The following is a 16,065-nucleotide window of genomic DNA, read 5'->3' on the forward strand; positions in this document are numbered from 1 at the left end:
AAATGATCCTAGATTATAACACTGTAAAATGTTCACAGAATAGATTTTCATTTTCATTATCTAAAAGAAGCAGACATTTGCTTTTGACAAGTTAAGACAATTATTGGAATCCTAAAGCAGGATACAATGTTTTTTCAAGACAGATACACATGGTGCCAGCAGACAGATACACATGGTGGTAAAGTAATGATTATAAACTCCAGGTAACAGAAGTATAAGTAGGTGCCAAAAGGTAGGTAATTGGTCTAATTGCATAGGTGTATTCAGTGACAAGGCAGAACTAAAATGCATGTTGCTCACTCCATAGCCCATATTTTTCTACAAGAGATTCTTGTCATCATTGTGCAACATCAACACTTAAATCAATATGAGTACTATAGTCCTCTGTTGATTATTATACAAAATATTTGACAGACATACTTTTTGAATTTAGCTTACACAGTGAGAAAGAAAGAACACACAAATGCATATTTAATACAGTTGTACAATAGCAATAAAATATACAATATATAAATTTGAGGAGAACCAATACGTATCTTATGGGGAGATAGTTTTTGATATGTCAGGAAGATTAAACTAAAAGGTATTTAGAAACTGAGTGTCTAGCTGTTTAGTTCTACTATAGGTACAACAGTAAAGAGGCAACAGCATAGAAAGTAATTTATTTAAGGTGATAATACCATTTTGAAAATGCATAAAAGCATTTTAAAATTTGTTACTTAATTAATTTCTACACTATAGGAGGTCCAGGGGAACCTAATTAATTACTCCTCCTCTCTAATGAATTCTATCTAATTAGAATTTCATTTAATAGACATATTATTCAAGTGGGAATAAAAGTATCTTATATCTACTATAGCTGGAGAGGGTAACTTGTTTCCTATGTAGGGATAACAATTGTATTAAAAAACCTATACAGTGGAATAAAATAATCCTTATTCTCTCCTCCAGTAGTCACAACATATAAACAGATGAAGACTAAACCCCCATGATGGGTGGATCAATGTTGGGCTTCATGCTGGAAGTGAGTAGGAAGGTGGTAGAAATTCCTGCCTCAGGAAAGAAGAAGAAAACAAAAAACAAAAAACAAAAAACAATGGTTTGGATCTACCCCAAAGCTCCACCACACACATAATAGGAAAAATCAGGCTGCACACTTGCAAGGTCAATGCTACCATGTCTTCTAAAATACCTGCTTCAGAGTAGAATTGCTTCAAATGAGCAGGCTGAGGTGCTTAAACTAGGAAACATACCCAAGGTAACCATATCCGATAGTTGTCTGACAGTTTGGTAAACATCAATGGAATTTGCTGAGACACCAGAACAAAATGAAATTGGTCGGTTTTGATAAGCCTTAGAATGAGAAGTTTACATTTCATCAGACATTTTGCCATTTTCATTTAATAAAAACTATAGTGAACACTTGGCTACTTACTAAGTGCTTGGAATATTTAATTTTTACACCAGCTTTATAAACTGGTTACTACTGGGGTCACCTTTTTTAAATTAAAAATCAGGAGTTTGGAGGGGTTAAACTCCTTGTCCAAAGTCTTTAGGGCAATTAATATTGATGGAGCTTCTGTTACAATTCAAATCAACCGAATTTAGGGACCATGATGTTCATCATCATGTAATATAATTATTAAGATCCAATTCATTATTAATGTATTAATGTATTGGAACTTAATATATTGTATTATATATACAACAATGTATTGGAATTTAATATATTTATTTAAAAATATTAATAATATAATTCTAATATGTTATTTAAAACAATGAGATAATAAGAGTTCCATTTACATTCAATTTCATGCTAAAGATCTAAAAGATGAGGCATTATGATTTCTCATAATCTTGAATGTGGTATTAGCAGGACTTCTCATAAGAATAAGTTGCTTAAATTCACATTTCTAGAGATCATTTTATTAACATACATTACCAGAAATATAGTGTAATTATGTTTTTACCTGCTGTTAGGAGCCATACACTTGTCTGGGTATTAGTATCACACCATTATTCATTTCTCCAATGTGGGATAAAAGGAAATGTACCATAACTATATCTATGATATAATCATAACATTGCACTAGTAGAGAATGTATGAAATTAATGTATGTAATCATAATTTAATGACAGAAATAATTGATAATAACCAATCTAGGTAAATCTGTTAACTTAAAAGTGTTGTGTTAAAAATAGATAAGCATATTTTTAAATAGAATGCAAACATATTTTGCATGCAATACCAAAATGATGATTTAACATCTGAACAAACAATAACAAAACAGCACTTATATATTTTGAATATGGTCATTTTGAAGAAAACTACAAAGGATGCATATAAACATAATTATTACAAACTGAGCCATAGGTCTTCATCTTCTCACATTATTAATTGTATCATGTCACAGTTACCCTGGTATAATCATTAATAATACTAAATTTATTCTTCAGAATTTTGCGGAAATACAGCAAACTTTTGAAAAGCAGATAATTTCATTGACCTCAAACTATTCCAGAGTATAGAAAAAGAAGGGAAACCTCTACATTTGTTTTATGATAAGAGAATAAAATTGTTTTCTAAAATTGATAACAAGTATCCCCAATCAAAAACATATACCAAATTCATTCATGAACTTCAACTTAAAAATATTAAATAAAAAGTATAGAATGAAGATAACACAGAGAAAAAATAAAAATTTTAAAAATTCTGACTTTCCACCAACTAAAAATTCAAAAATTTCAATGCTATTCACTATTTTAAAGTAATTGATCATAACACTATAATAAAAAAAGCATATGATAATCTTACAAATTATAAAAAAACATGAAGAATATCAATTTACAGTAAAAGCACTAAAAATATTAGCTGATGAACTGTTATACTTTGAACCAAAATCTTCTCTCTTATTTAATGGAAACACAAAAATCTTTTCTGCTAAAGTCAAATATAAAATGCCCTCTCTTTCTACTATTATTTAAAATAATGTGGAAGACATTACTCAATGCAATTAGACAAAATAAAAATATTAGAGAACAGAATTGAAGAAAAATAAGAATCGGAGACAATGTGATATAATTCCATATCTGGAAATTCTACATAAATCAGTGGGTAAACTACCATGAAAAATAGGAAAGCTTACTAAAGTATAGCAATGAAACGTGAATAATAAATAGTTTACATACATGAAAACGAAAGACTATGAGAAATAAAATTATCGAGAAAACCCTTATTTACAGTAAAATCCATAACAATAAATAATTTGAATGGGAGTAAAACTGGAAATAAATAAATTGAAAGTAAATGCTTATGTCTGTAGAACTACTGAATCACATACAAAAAAAAAAATAGACTGGCAAACATGATAAAAATACATAGTGTGTTTGGATAGAAGTAATTAGCACGATAAATACTGCATTTTTTTTCTAAGTTTATTTATAAATTTAAGCAATTCTAAATAAAAGGCATTCATTTTCCTTCCTCTCTTGCAGTTATTAAAATTAATTACAAAATTCATTTTGAGTCACACAGAAGCAAAGATAGCCTAAAAGCTGGGAAAAAACAGAAATGAGAAAGCATTACTTCTCTAAGACATAAACTATACTATTAAGCCTCTATAATTTAAATAATTTGGTATTGTCACATATGTAGAAACACATCCCAACAAAACCAAGTAGAAAATCCAGGAAAGGACAACATTATACTCCAGAATATTGTTATATACAACGTTCCAAATATAATTTAAAAATGACATAACAGCAGTTTTCACTCTGACATGTAAAAAGCCTGAAAATCATCGCTTCCACACTCAGACAAAAAATCTGAAAACTTAAAATAAGCAAGAGAATTTAAATCAAAGGGCAAACTATCACCCAGAAAATTTGAGAGACAAGCAAACATAGAAAAATCATAATTTATAAGAAGCAGAAACTGTAGGAGCCAGTAAATGTTAGGAATACTTAAACAGATACCAGTAAGTAGCTGTAACCCAAGTATACCATAACTAGAGAGTTAAACTCCTATAAGCCAGTCTAAGGGGAGCCCTGACAGTTTCAATGGTTTTCCCTATAGAAATGCTACATGGTTCTCACTGTGAAGATCAGAAAAACACCCTTTCCTAGTTCCCTACTCCCCCCTCCCCTGTACTTAGGGTCAGAGAAAGAGAAAACATAACCATTTTATAAAATTCCCCAGTGCAAAGTAGTCATTTTGAAATTCACCATATCCAGGTATACATAGAACACTTAAAACTCAGCAGTAAGTAAACAGACAGTTCACTTAATAAAGTGGGCAACATGTTTGAACAAACAACTCACTAAAGAAGATCTAAAGATGACAAGTAAGCTTATGAAAAGGTGTTCATCATGTGCCTTTAAGCAACTATGGATTGGGAATTTCACTGTTCACTCCAGTAGTTTGGAAGTCACCTTGCCATTCTATCTACAAACAGAAGACTCAACAAGCTAAATATCATAACAACTCTTTTTATATTGCTCAAATAAATGAGGTCACAGGAGAAAAAATAGAGAGACAGACAGGCAGATACAGAAAATCACAATTTTCAGAGCATAAACCAGTGAGTAAAAACTGCAGGAACCAGTACCTGGGCAGAAAAGCTTGAGCTATAATTGATGGATTGCTGGAAGCTCAGTTTGGATAAGTCTGTGAGTTAAAACTTCAGTGCAGCAGTGGTGGGGTGGGGTAGAGGTGGGGGGCAAGCACATTTTTGTGAATTTTGCTTTCTGGAGCTCTACTCTGTTCTCACAGTGAATATTGATGAAAAATCCCTAGTAGAGAAAGGGGAAAATAATCATCTTGAAATATGCCACATTATTTTTTTCTTAACTAGGCTTGGATTCAAAAGAAATTATTTTATCAGTGCCTATTGAGATTTTATCAAACCCTAACCAACCTGGAGGAAGAGAAATATCCAACTCCACCCCCTCAAGCCAACTTGTCTCACCTAAAAGGGGGGTCTAATAAGCACTTGTGCAGGTCACAGCTCAGACACATAGGCTCACTAAGTGACTAAGGCCTAATCATAGAAATATAGAATGCTTCCCCTCCCACACTTTACCACCACATCACTAAGGTCTATTTATTAGTATTTCTTTCACCCGTAAACACTAAGTAAAAAGTTTCTTTCAATTTCTGTTTATTAGAGCTTCTTTCACCATGTCTGGTTTTCAACAAAAAAATTACAAGGCATAATAAAAGGCAAACTCACAGTGTGAAAAGAAAGAGCAAATATTAGAACCAGATTCAGATATGGCAGGACTGCTGGTATTTTCAGACCTTGAGTTTAAAGCAGCTATAATTAATATCTAAGAGCTCTAACAAAAAACAGAAAACAGGCAGGCACAAATGGGTAATGTCTTAGTTCATTCTCTGCTGCATTTATGGAATACCACAGACTGCATACTTTATCTAAATAAAATAAAAAGAAAAAGAAGAGAATTTTTTGTTTTGTTTTGTTTTGTTTTTTTTGACTCACAGTTTGGAGACTGGGAAGTATAAGATTGAGGGGCCAAATCCGATTAGGGCCTTCTTGATGCTTCATAACATGCAGGAAGGCATCAGATGGTGAGAGAGGGTGAGGGAGAGTGAGAGCACAATAAACAGAGAGAAAAGGGAGGCCAGACTCTCACAATAACTAACCTATTCAAGAGATGACAGTATTAATCCACCCATAAGAGCAGAACTCTTATAACCTAATCACCTGTTAAAAGCTCCAGGTGTTGACATCATCACAATGGCAATTAAATTTCCACCTGAGTTTTAGAGGTGACAGTTTGAAAGCAAAGAGATTAAATTCTAAGAATGAAGCAAAAATAAATCAAAAACATTGTAACAGAAGTAAAGAACAATTTTGATGGATTCATTAGAGGACTGGATGTGGATGAAGAAAGAATCTCTCTGAGTTTGAAAAAATGTCAATATTAATGTCAAACATTGAAAAAAACACTGAAAAAAAACACAACAGAATATTCAATAACCATCTACTAAAGATATATGCTTGATTAGGCTATCAGAAGAAGTAGAAGAGAAAGAAACAAGATAAACAATTGAGGTAATATTGACTGAGAATTTTCCCAAATTAATGTTAGACCCCAAATGACAGATGAAGAAAGCCCCCGTGATCAAGAAACATCACAGATTCCAGAAGTTCCCTGGTGATTCAGGGAACACTAGGCAGGATAAATGCCAAAAATAAATTCACCTAGATATAACATATTCAAGCTGCAGAAAATCAAAGATAAGTAACAAAATCTTGAAGGTAACTGAAAATTGAACAAGATATCACTTCATGGCCGGGCGCGGTGGCTCAAGCCTGTAATCCCAGCACTTTGGGAGGCCGAGACGGGCGGATCACGAGGTCAGGAGATCGAGACCATCCTGGCTAACACAGTGAAACCCCGTCTCTACTAAAAAAATACAAAAAAAAAAAAAAAAACAAAAAACAAAAAACTAGCCGGGCGAGGTGGCGGGCGCCTGTAGTCCCAGCTACTCGGGAGACTGAGGCAGGAGAATGGCGTGAACCCGGGAGGCAGAGCTTGCAGTGAGCCGAGATTGCGCCACTGCACTCCAGCCTGGGTGACAGAGCGAGACTCCGTCTCAAAAAAATAAAAAAAAAAATAAAATAAATTAAAAAAAAGATATCACTTCATATACCTTAAAATCCAAAACCAAACAAAATCCTGACAATACCAAACTCTGGCAAGATTGTGGAGCAATGGGAGGTCTCATTCATTGCTGGTGGGAATGCAAAATGGTACAGCTGCGGACATGGGTTCCCTGTGTCTCCATCCAAAACTCATCTGGAATTGTAACTCACAATTCCCATGTTTCATGGAAGGAACCCAGTGGGAGGTAACTGAATTGTGGGAGTGGGTCTTTCCCATGCTGTTCTCATGATACTGAGTAAGTCTCATGGATCTGACGGTTTTAGAAACAGAAGTTTCCCTACACAAACTCTCTCTCTCTTGTCTGCCACCATCCTTGTAAGTTGTGACTTGCTCCTCCTTGCATTCACCATGATTGTGAGGCCTCCAAAGCCATGCAGAACTGTAAGTTCATTAAACCTCTTTTTCTTCCCAGTATAGGAATGTCTATCAGCAGTGTGAAAATGAACTAATAAAGTAAATTGGTACCAGTAGAGTGGGGTGCTGCTGATAAGATACCTGAAAGTGAGGAAGCAACTTTGGAACTGGGAGACAGGTAGGGGATGGAAAACTTTGGAGGGCTTGGAAGGCAGAAATATGTGGGAAAGTTTGGAACTTCTTAGAAATTGTTGAATGACTTTGCCCAAAATGCTGATAGCAATATGGACAATAAAGTCCAGGCTGATGTGATCTCAGATGGAGATGAGGAAATTGTTGGGAACTGGAGCAAAGGTGACTCTTATTATGTTTTAGAGAAGAGACTGGTGGCATTTTGCCCCTGCCCTAAAGATCTGTGGAACTTTGAACTTGAATGATTTAGGGTATCTTGCGGAAGAAATTTCTAAATAGCAAAGCATTGAAGATGTGACTTGGGTGCTGTAAAGACACTCAGTTTTATAAAGGAAGTAAAGCACAAAAGTTCAAAAAAATTGCAGACTGATAATGCGATAGAAAAGAAATTCTCATTTTCTGAGGAGAAATTCAAGCCAGCTGCAGAAATTTGCATAAGCAAGGAGGAGTTGAATATTAATACCCAAGACAATGGGAAAAATGTCTCCAGGATATGTCAGAGGTCTTCATGGTAGTCCCTCCCATCACAGGCTCAGAGGCCTAGGAGAAAAAAAAAAAAAATGCTTTCATGGACCAGGCCCAGGGTCCCTGTGCTGTGTGCAGTCTTGGGACTTCGGGTCCTGTATCCCAACTGCTCCAGCGGTGACTAAAAGGGGCCAAGGTATAGCTCAGGCTGTGGCTTCAGAGGGTGCAAGCCACAAGCCTTGGCAGCTTCCACATGGTGAAGAGCCTGTGGGTGCACAGAAGTCAAGAATTGAGGTTTGGAACCTCCACCTAGATTTGAGAGGTTGTATGAAAACACCTGGATATCCAGGCAGAAGTTTGCTGTAGGGGCATGGCCATCATGGAGAACCTCTGCTAGGGGAGTGCAGAAGGGAAATGTGAGGTCAGAGACCCCACCCAGAGTCCCTACTGGGGCACCATGGAGTAGAGCTGTGAGAAGAGGGCCACCTGTCCTCCAGACCCCGGAATGGTAAATCCACTGACAGCTTGCACAGTGCACCTGGAAAAGCCACAGACACTCAATGTCAGCCAATGAAAGCAGCCAGAAGGGAGGCTGTACCCCACAAAGTCACAGGGGGCAGAGCTGTCCAAGACGATGGGAATCCACCTCTTGCATCAGCATGACCTGAGTGAGACATGGAGTCAAAGGAGGTCATTTTGGAGCTTTAAGATTTGACTGCCCCACTGGATTTCGGACTTGCATGGGGCCTGTAGCTTCTTTTTTGGGCCATTTTCTCCCATTTGGAACAGCTGTATTTACCCAATGCCTGTATTCCCATTGTATCTAGGAAGTAACTAACTTGCTTTTAATTTTGCAGGCTCATAGGCAGAAGGGACTTGCCCTGTCTCAGATAAGACTTTGTACTGTGGACTTCTGAGTTAATGCTGAAATGAGTTGAGAATTTGAAGGACTATTGGGAAGGAATGATTGGTTTTGAAATGTGAGGACATGGGATTTGGGAGGGGGCAGGGGCAGAATGACATAATTTGGTTGTGTCCCCATCCAAATTTCATCTAGAATTGTAAATCCCATGATTCCCATGTTTTGTGGAAGGAACTTGGTGGGAGGTAATTGAATCATGGGGGCAGGTCTTTCCCATGCTGTTCTCGTGATGAGTCTCATGAGATCTGATGGTTTTAACAACAGGAGTTTTCCTGCACAAGCTTTCTCTTTGCCTGCTGCCATCCATGTAAGATGTGACTTGTTCCGCCTTGTCTTCTGCCATGATTGTGAGGCTTCTCCAGTCACATGGAACTGTAAGTCCATTAAACCTCTTTTTCTTCACAGTCTCAGTATGTCTTTATCAGCAGCATGAAAATGGTCTAATATAGCTTCTTTGCAAGATAGATTGTTAAAAATCTAACCATAGCCTTATCCAACTATCACCACCCTCAATATTTACCCAAATATAAAACTAATGTTCACACAAAAACCTGCTACACATGAACATTGATAATGACTTTATACATATTTGCCCAAACTAAAAGCACCTCACATGTCTCTCAGTTGATGAATGGATAAGAAAACTGTGGTACATTCATATATATGAGCGTGTGTGTGTATGTGTGTGTGTGTGTTTGTATAACCTTAACATATATTGCTAAATGAAGAAAGCTAGCCTAAAAAGACTATATACTCTCTAATTCCAACTCTGTAACATTCTGAAAAAGGCAAAACTAGGAAGATAGTAAGAAGATCAGTGGTTGGTAAGATTTCAGTGAGTAGAGGGAGGAATAAGTAAAGCACAGAGAAATCTAGAAGTGATTAAACTACTTTGTAGCATACTATAATGAAGAATACATGGTACTATGCCTTTTTCCAAAACCATTAAACTTTAAAACACAAATAGGAAACCGTCCTAAATTATGATCTAGTTGATCAAAATAATGAATTTTAAAAATTACAAAGCATGCAAAGAAACAAGAAAATGTGGCACATAACAGACAAAATACATAATCAATTCAAGCAGATTCACTGATACACTGTACATTAACATTAACAAAGGTACTATAAATGTGTGAAAGAAATTATAGGGAGTTGTGGAAAGTATTGTGGGGAGATGTATAATTAAGGATTAGCATAAGATCTTTACAAGGAGTCAAATTGAAATTGGAGAACTAAAAACTAGAAATCTGCATGTGTGTGTATATAAACATATACATTATATTTATACATACACATATATACAAAATATACAAAAATAACTTAATGTTGCAGAAGAAAAATATAAATTTGTATTTATAGAAGTTAATAGAACATATTACATTGCATTGCATTACATTTACATTGCAACAGAGAGAGAAATAATAAAATACAGAATAGAGACGTAACAGTTATCTGAGGTGTAACATCAAGGGATTGAAGTCCAAGAATGAGACAAAGGAAAGAACATCGTTTAAAATATTTGAAGCAATAATGGGTGAATTTTCTCCAAATTGGATTTAACAATTTCTTTAAATTTAACAACCTCAAAAAATGCACAGTAGGTGAATAGAAATGAAAAATTGTCACACCTGGGCATATTGTAGCTATTCATTTGAAATACAAGGTTACATTCTTAAGAGGCTGGAATAAAAAGACATTACATACAGGGAAACAATGTTATAAATAATGCCTGATTTCACCCAGCAAAATCAATTGAAGCCAAAAACAATGGAAGGACATTTTTAAAAAAGGATGTCAACCAATCATCTGTATCTAACAAAGGGGAAAAAACAATTTTCAAACAAATAAAAATGGTGATAATACATAGCCATTAAATTAGCTCTGCAGTGTATCTTAATGGAATTTCTTTGTACTAGGAAATAATACCAGACAGAATATCAAATACATACAATTTTAATTTATCAAGTTACAATAATATTTTAAAAAGAAAGTCAGATACACAAGATAGTGAAATTATAGTTAGATATTTAATTTTTTAAAAACCCCATTGATAGTTTAAATGACAGAATAAAATATGCTGTGTAGCTGTGACATGTACTGATAAAATATATTAATAGGATATTGCAAAGTACAGGGGAAATTAAATGTGAGCACACTGTGTACAATTTATATTATACATAAACCAATATAATAATAATTCATGTTAAGTAATAATTTATGATAAGTAAACCTTGCATACCATAATCCCTAGAGCATTTCATAAATGTTAAAGCGAAGTTGTCTTGATAAAAATCAACTTGATAGATATATTAAAATGCTAAAAACTACACAATCCAAATAAAGGAAAGAAAGAAAAGACTGAGTGAAAAAGATATCTGAAAAATAAAAAGCAAATATTAAGAGGGTATACTTAAATTTATTAAATATGAATTAGTCCATGAAATATAAATAAACTGAACACTCCCCCCCCCCAAAAAAAAAAACTCAAAATGACAAGTCTGGATAAAATTGGAAAATCTATCTAGAAACAAGTTTGCATGATGTACACCCATAGTCCCCAATCTTTTTGGCACCAGGAATTAGTTTTGTGGAATACAATTTTTCTATGGACTGCGGGCTGTGGGGAAGGGAATGGTTTCAGGATGAGTCAAGAACATTACATTAATCATGCACTTTATTTCTATCATTACTACATTGCAATATTACAATTAGACAACTTACCATAATGTAGAATTAGTGGGAGCCTTCAGTTTGTTTTTATGCAACTTGACAGTCCCATCTGTGAGTGATGGGAGACAATGACAGATCATCAGGCATTAGATTCTCATAAGGAGCATGTGACCTAAATCCCTCACATGTACAGTTCACAGTAGGGTTTGTGCTCCTGACAGAATTAATTACTGCAGATCATCTGTCAGGAGGGGAAGATCAGGCAATAATGTGAGTGATGGGGAGTGGCTGTTAATACAGAGGGAGCTTGGCTTGTTGGCCCACCACTCACCTCCTGCTGTGTGCCTGGTTCCTAATGGACTACTGACCCAGTAACAATACAGCAGGGGCTTGGATGCCCCTGATGTACACTTGAAATACAAGTATATCAATAGGCTGAAGGCAACGTGATTTTTAGATATCCCATGCAAATATTGTTTATAATAAAGCTAGAATGTCTGTATTAATGCCAGGAAAATCACACTTCAAAATGAGGAAATTTTCAGAGGAAAAAAAGAACACTTGTAATAATACAAATAGGTTAATCCTTCAAAAGACTTAGTCATAATAATATGTATAGACATAATGGAAATTTCACAACACACGAATCAAAAGTCATGAGAACCAAAAGTGTAAATAGACAGCTCTAAAATTACAGTTGGAACAAAATTGCCTTCACAGCAGTTGACAGCATGCATAAATAAATAATCAATATCAGCAAACTTGACCTCAAAGAAATTTGGAGAACATGGGGTCTAACAATTATTCTCAACTACCTAATATCTTACATTGTTTTATTTTTTTTGAACATACATGTGATTCTTATTAGCATAAATATTAAATAATTCAAAAGATTGAAACTTTGCAAGGTATATGTCACCACAGTGGATTATATTACAAATCAATAATCTCTATCTCTCCCTCTCTCTATATATATATTCTACAAATGTTTTGAAATTAAACAATTATATTCTAAATTAATTCAAATGTATAAAAAGGGAATTGAAATAAATGTATAAATATTTCAAACTGGATGACAATAAGAACACATCATATCAATTTTGTAAGTTGCAGTTTCAGTAGCTTAGGAGGGAAATTTATTGCCATAAATGACTGTATTACAATAAAGCAATGGCTTAAAATCATGGATAAGAGGTTTCATTTTAAGAATCTGATAAGAACAAATAATTGTAAAATACACTTATTTAAGGGAATAATACATATAGACAAGTGTTCCAGTTTTTAATTGCTGCATAACAAACTTTTTCACAACTCAGTGCCTTAAAACAAGTCATCACTACATCTCATGCTTCTGTGTATTTTCTGGGCTTACCTGAATGGTTCTTCATATGTACCTTACATGTTTGCAATCCCTCATATGTTTGCAGTGAGAAATTAACTAGGCTAAAGTCAACTGAAGTCTCACTTTAACAGACTGGTGCAGAGGGCCCTCTCACTGGCATATTGGGGATTTTAGTTCCGTTCCATGTGACATATTTCTTTCCAGTAGAGCACCTCAGACTTCTTCGCTGGGAGTTCTTATTACCATTTGCCACAGGAAAGAGTCATTGAGAAAAAATAATTTGAGATAAAGAATTTCATGTAGAAAAGTTAGTCCGGAGGGCTCTTGTGATCAACAGTTCTGCAGAGGCAGAGAAAACAAGATTGTCTTAGAGAAAAGTCAAAATACATTACAATCACAATAAAGAATTTTGCTTATCTTAGGAGGCACCCTGGAACTAGGAAATCCCTTCAGAGTTGTCACAGTTAAAGTAAGATGGCAAGAGCATGACATGACGACACCAACCAGTTGTTTGATCCAAGTTCACCGCCTATCTAAGAGCCTGATTTGAACAAAGCAGCTAGTTTCATCTGAGGGCAATATCCAGAAAGGGAATTGGCTCAATACTGCCAGCCACTAAAAGCTGGGGCTGGAGAAATGAAAGATCCAGTTCTAAAAAGAAGGTAAAAAGGGAGTCATTGGAGTACAATACAGCATCCACTAGGATTATACAACTCTGTAATAAAAAGACAACTCCAAATATGGTCAAATGACTTGAAAAGAAAGTTCACAAAAAGTATACACCTGGTCAATAATCACATAAATAAGTACTCAACAGCCTCAACATGAGGAAACCGAATGTTGAAACTGTAACATACTACATCAAATCCAATAAAAATGCTAAAATTTCAAAAACCGAGAACTCGCATGTTGGTAATTATTTGTAGGTACTGCAATTCTCACCATCCATTACTATGAGAGTATAAAATAATGCAACTAATTTGGGAAATCTATTTCATGGTTATTTGTAAAGTTAAAAAGACAGTTATACTATAAAAGTATAATTCTTTTCTTAGGTATGACTCAAGAGATAGAAAAACATATATTCAAAACTACTCACCATAGTAGCCCCAAATTGGAAACAACCTAATTGTTCATTAACAGATGAATAAGCAAATTATAGTACATTAATATAATACTACTCAATAATACTTTTTAAAAAGTTACTGATACATTTACACTGTTGGTGGATTATAAACTAGTTCAACCATTATAGAAAACAGTATGGTGATTCCTCAAGGATCTAGAACTAGAAGTACCATATGACCCAGCCATCCCATTACTAGGTATATACCCTAAGGATTATAAATCATGCTGCTATAAAGACACATGCACACGTATGTTTATTGCAGCACTATTCACAATAGCAAAGACTTGGAATCAACCCAAATGTCCATCAGTGACAGACTGGATTAAGAAAATGTGGCACTTATACACCATGGAATACTATGCAGCCATACAAAAGGATGAGTTTGTGTCCTTTGTAGGGACATGGATGCAGCTGGAAACCATCATTCTCAGCAAACTATCGCAGGAACAGAAAACCAAACACCGCATGTTCTCACTCATAGGTGGGAACTGAACAATGAGATCACTTGGACTCGGGAAGGGGAACATCACACACCGGGGCCTATCACGGGGAGGGGGGAGGGGGGAGGGATTGCATTGGGAGTTATACCTGATGTAAATGACGAGTTGATGGGTGCTGACGAGTTGATGGGTGCAGCACAGCAACATGGCACAAGTATACATATGTAACAAACCTGCACGTTATGCACATGTACCCTAGAATTTAAAGTATAATAAAAAAAAATGTTTTTTTAAAATCCATTCTTACAAAAAAAAAAAAAAAGTTACTGATACATGTAACAATATGAGTGGATCTCATTATATTGAGTAAGATATTTCATACATAAAGGCTACATGTTTTATAACAGGTAAATATATAAAAAAAGATTTTATAATAGGTAAAGCAAAAAAAAAAAAAAAACAAGCAAAATTGATCTATATTTATAGAATCAAAAATGTGATTTGCAGTTGCTTCTGAGAGAGAACATTGCCCTGAAGGCATACATAATTTTTCTGAGATAAAGGCTATGGTATGCATAGCAACTTAGATCTATAAATATAAATATATACATACACACACATATATAATATACACACATGCATGCATATATATATATACACACACACATACACAAACTTAGTGAAAGTATACATGCAATTTATGAAATTCATTACAGGCAAATTATACTTCAAAATGAAATAAAAAGAAAAAGTGTCTAAGAAAAGATTTTTGAGTTGGTCATTCAATTATATTCCCAATCTGATTTGTCTTAAAATTGTTCAATAAATAAAAATGACTTATTTCTAATATTTAAGACATTTCTTGTGATTATCATATGAGGCTACATTTTATGTTTTAAAAATCAATTATCTTTTAAAGATATATAATGCCATATTTTTAAATACTTTTTTTTCTGAGACAGGGTCTCACTCTGTTGCTCAGACTGGATTGCAGTGGGCATGATCACTACTTACTGCAGCAACCTCAACCTCAACCTCGTAAGATCAATTGATCCTCCCACCTCAGCCTCCCTAGTAGCTGGGACTGTAGGTGTACAACACCATGCCCAGCTAATTTTGTATTATTTTCAGAGACAAGGTCTTGCCATGTTGCCCGGGATGATCTCAAACTCCTGGATTCAAGTGATTCACTTGCCTTGGCCTTGCAAATTGCTGAGATTACAGGCATGAGACACTGTGCCCCGCCTAAATGGATTCTTTAACTGGCATTTACTTCACATGAATTGAGGTATGGGGAATTGTGTAGGACTATAGATGAAACAAGATTGAACATATATTAATAAATGTTTAGGATGGATTATACTATTCTTTCTACATTGCGATTATTTAAGAATCTTTCTGAAAAGGAGAATCAAAAATTGTTCTCATTTTGGATCATAAATTATCTTGCTATGATATGCTTATTATTTTATATTTGCCATCTTACACCAAACATGTTGTAGAGAAAAAATATAATGTATTACTTATATCGCATGTCTTAGCTACATCTAACCAGTGTAATTCGATTTAGCTTTCTAATTATACATGTAATTAGACCCCTTCACCAGCAACTGTCCTAAGACCAATAGTTGCCATAAGCAAGGACAATAAATGTCTGATCTTCATAAGACTGCTACAAGATAGATATGGTCTTCACTTTTATCAATGGAGTAACTGTAGTTTATAGCCCTATGAAATTCCTACAGTTATTAATTTGCATTTGAACTTGAATTAGGAAAAACAGTCACCTGACCACAAAACCAGTTCAATGACTAAAGTGTATTCTTTATATCATGTTCTCTCATATTTTAACAGTATT

General features: G+C 34.7%; 1 long non-coding RNA gene across 3 annotated transcripts in view; it reads left to right on the forward strand.

Annotated features, from left to right (window-relative positions):
- Positions 1–16,065, forward strand: part of LOC102140539 (uncharacterized) — a 289,337-nt gene that overhangs the window by 144,450 nt on the left and 128,822 nt on the right. Inside the window, exon 3 of one of the 3 annotated variants that reach the window (XR_012414517.1) lies at positions 8,888–9,143. The exons of the other annotated variants lie outside the window; for them this stretch is intronic. This is a non-coding gene — a long non-coding RNA (uncharacterized lncRNA). Of the gene's footprint in view, positions 1–8,887; positions 9,144–16,065 lie in introns of those variants that run through there. 3 annotated transcript variants of the gene reach the window in all.

The sequence above is a fragment of the Macaca fascicularis genome, chromosome 6, assembly GCF_037993035.2.
Source record: "Macaca fascicularis isolate 582-1 chromosome 6, T2T-MFA8v1.1".
NCBI classification, from domain to species: Eukaryota; Metazoa; Chordata; class Mammalia; order Primates; family Cercopithecidae; genus Macaca; species Macaca fascicularis.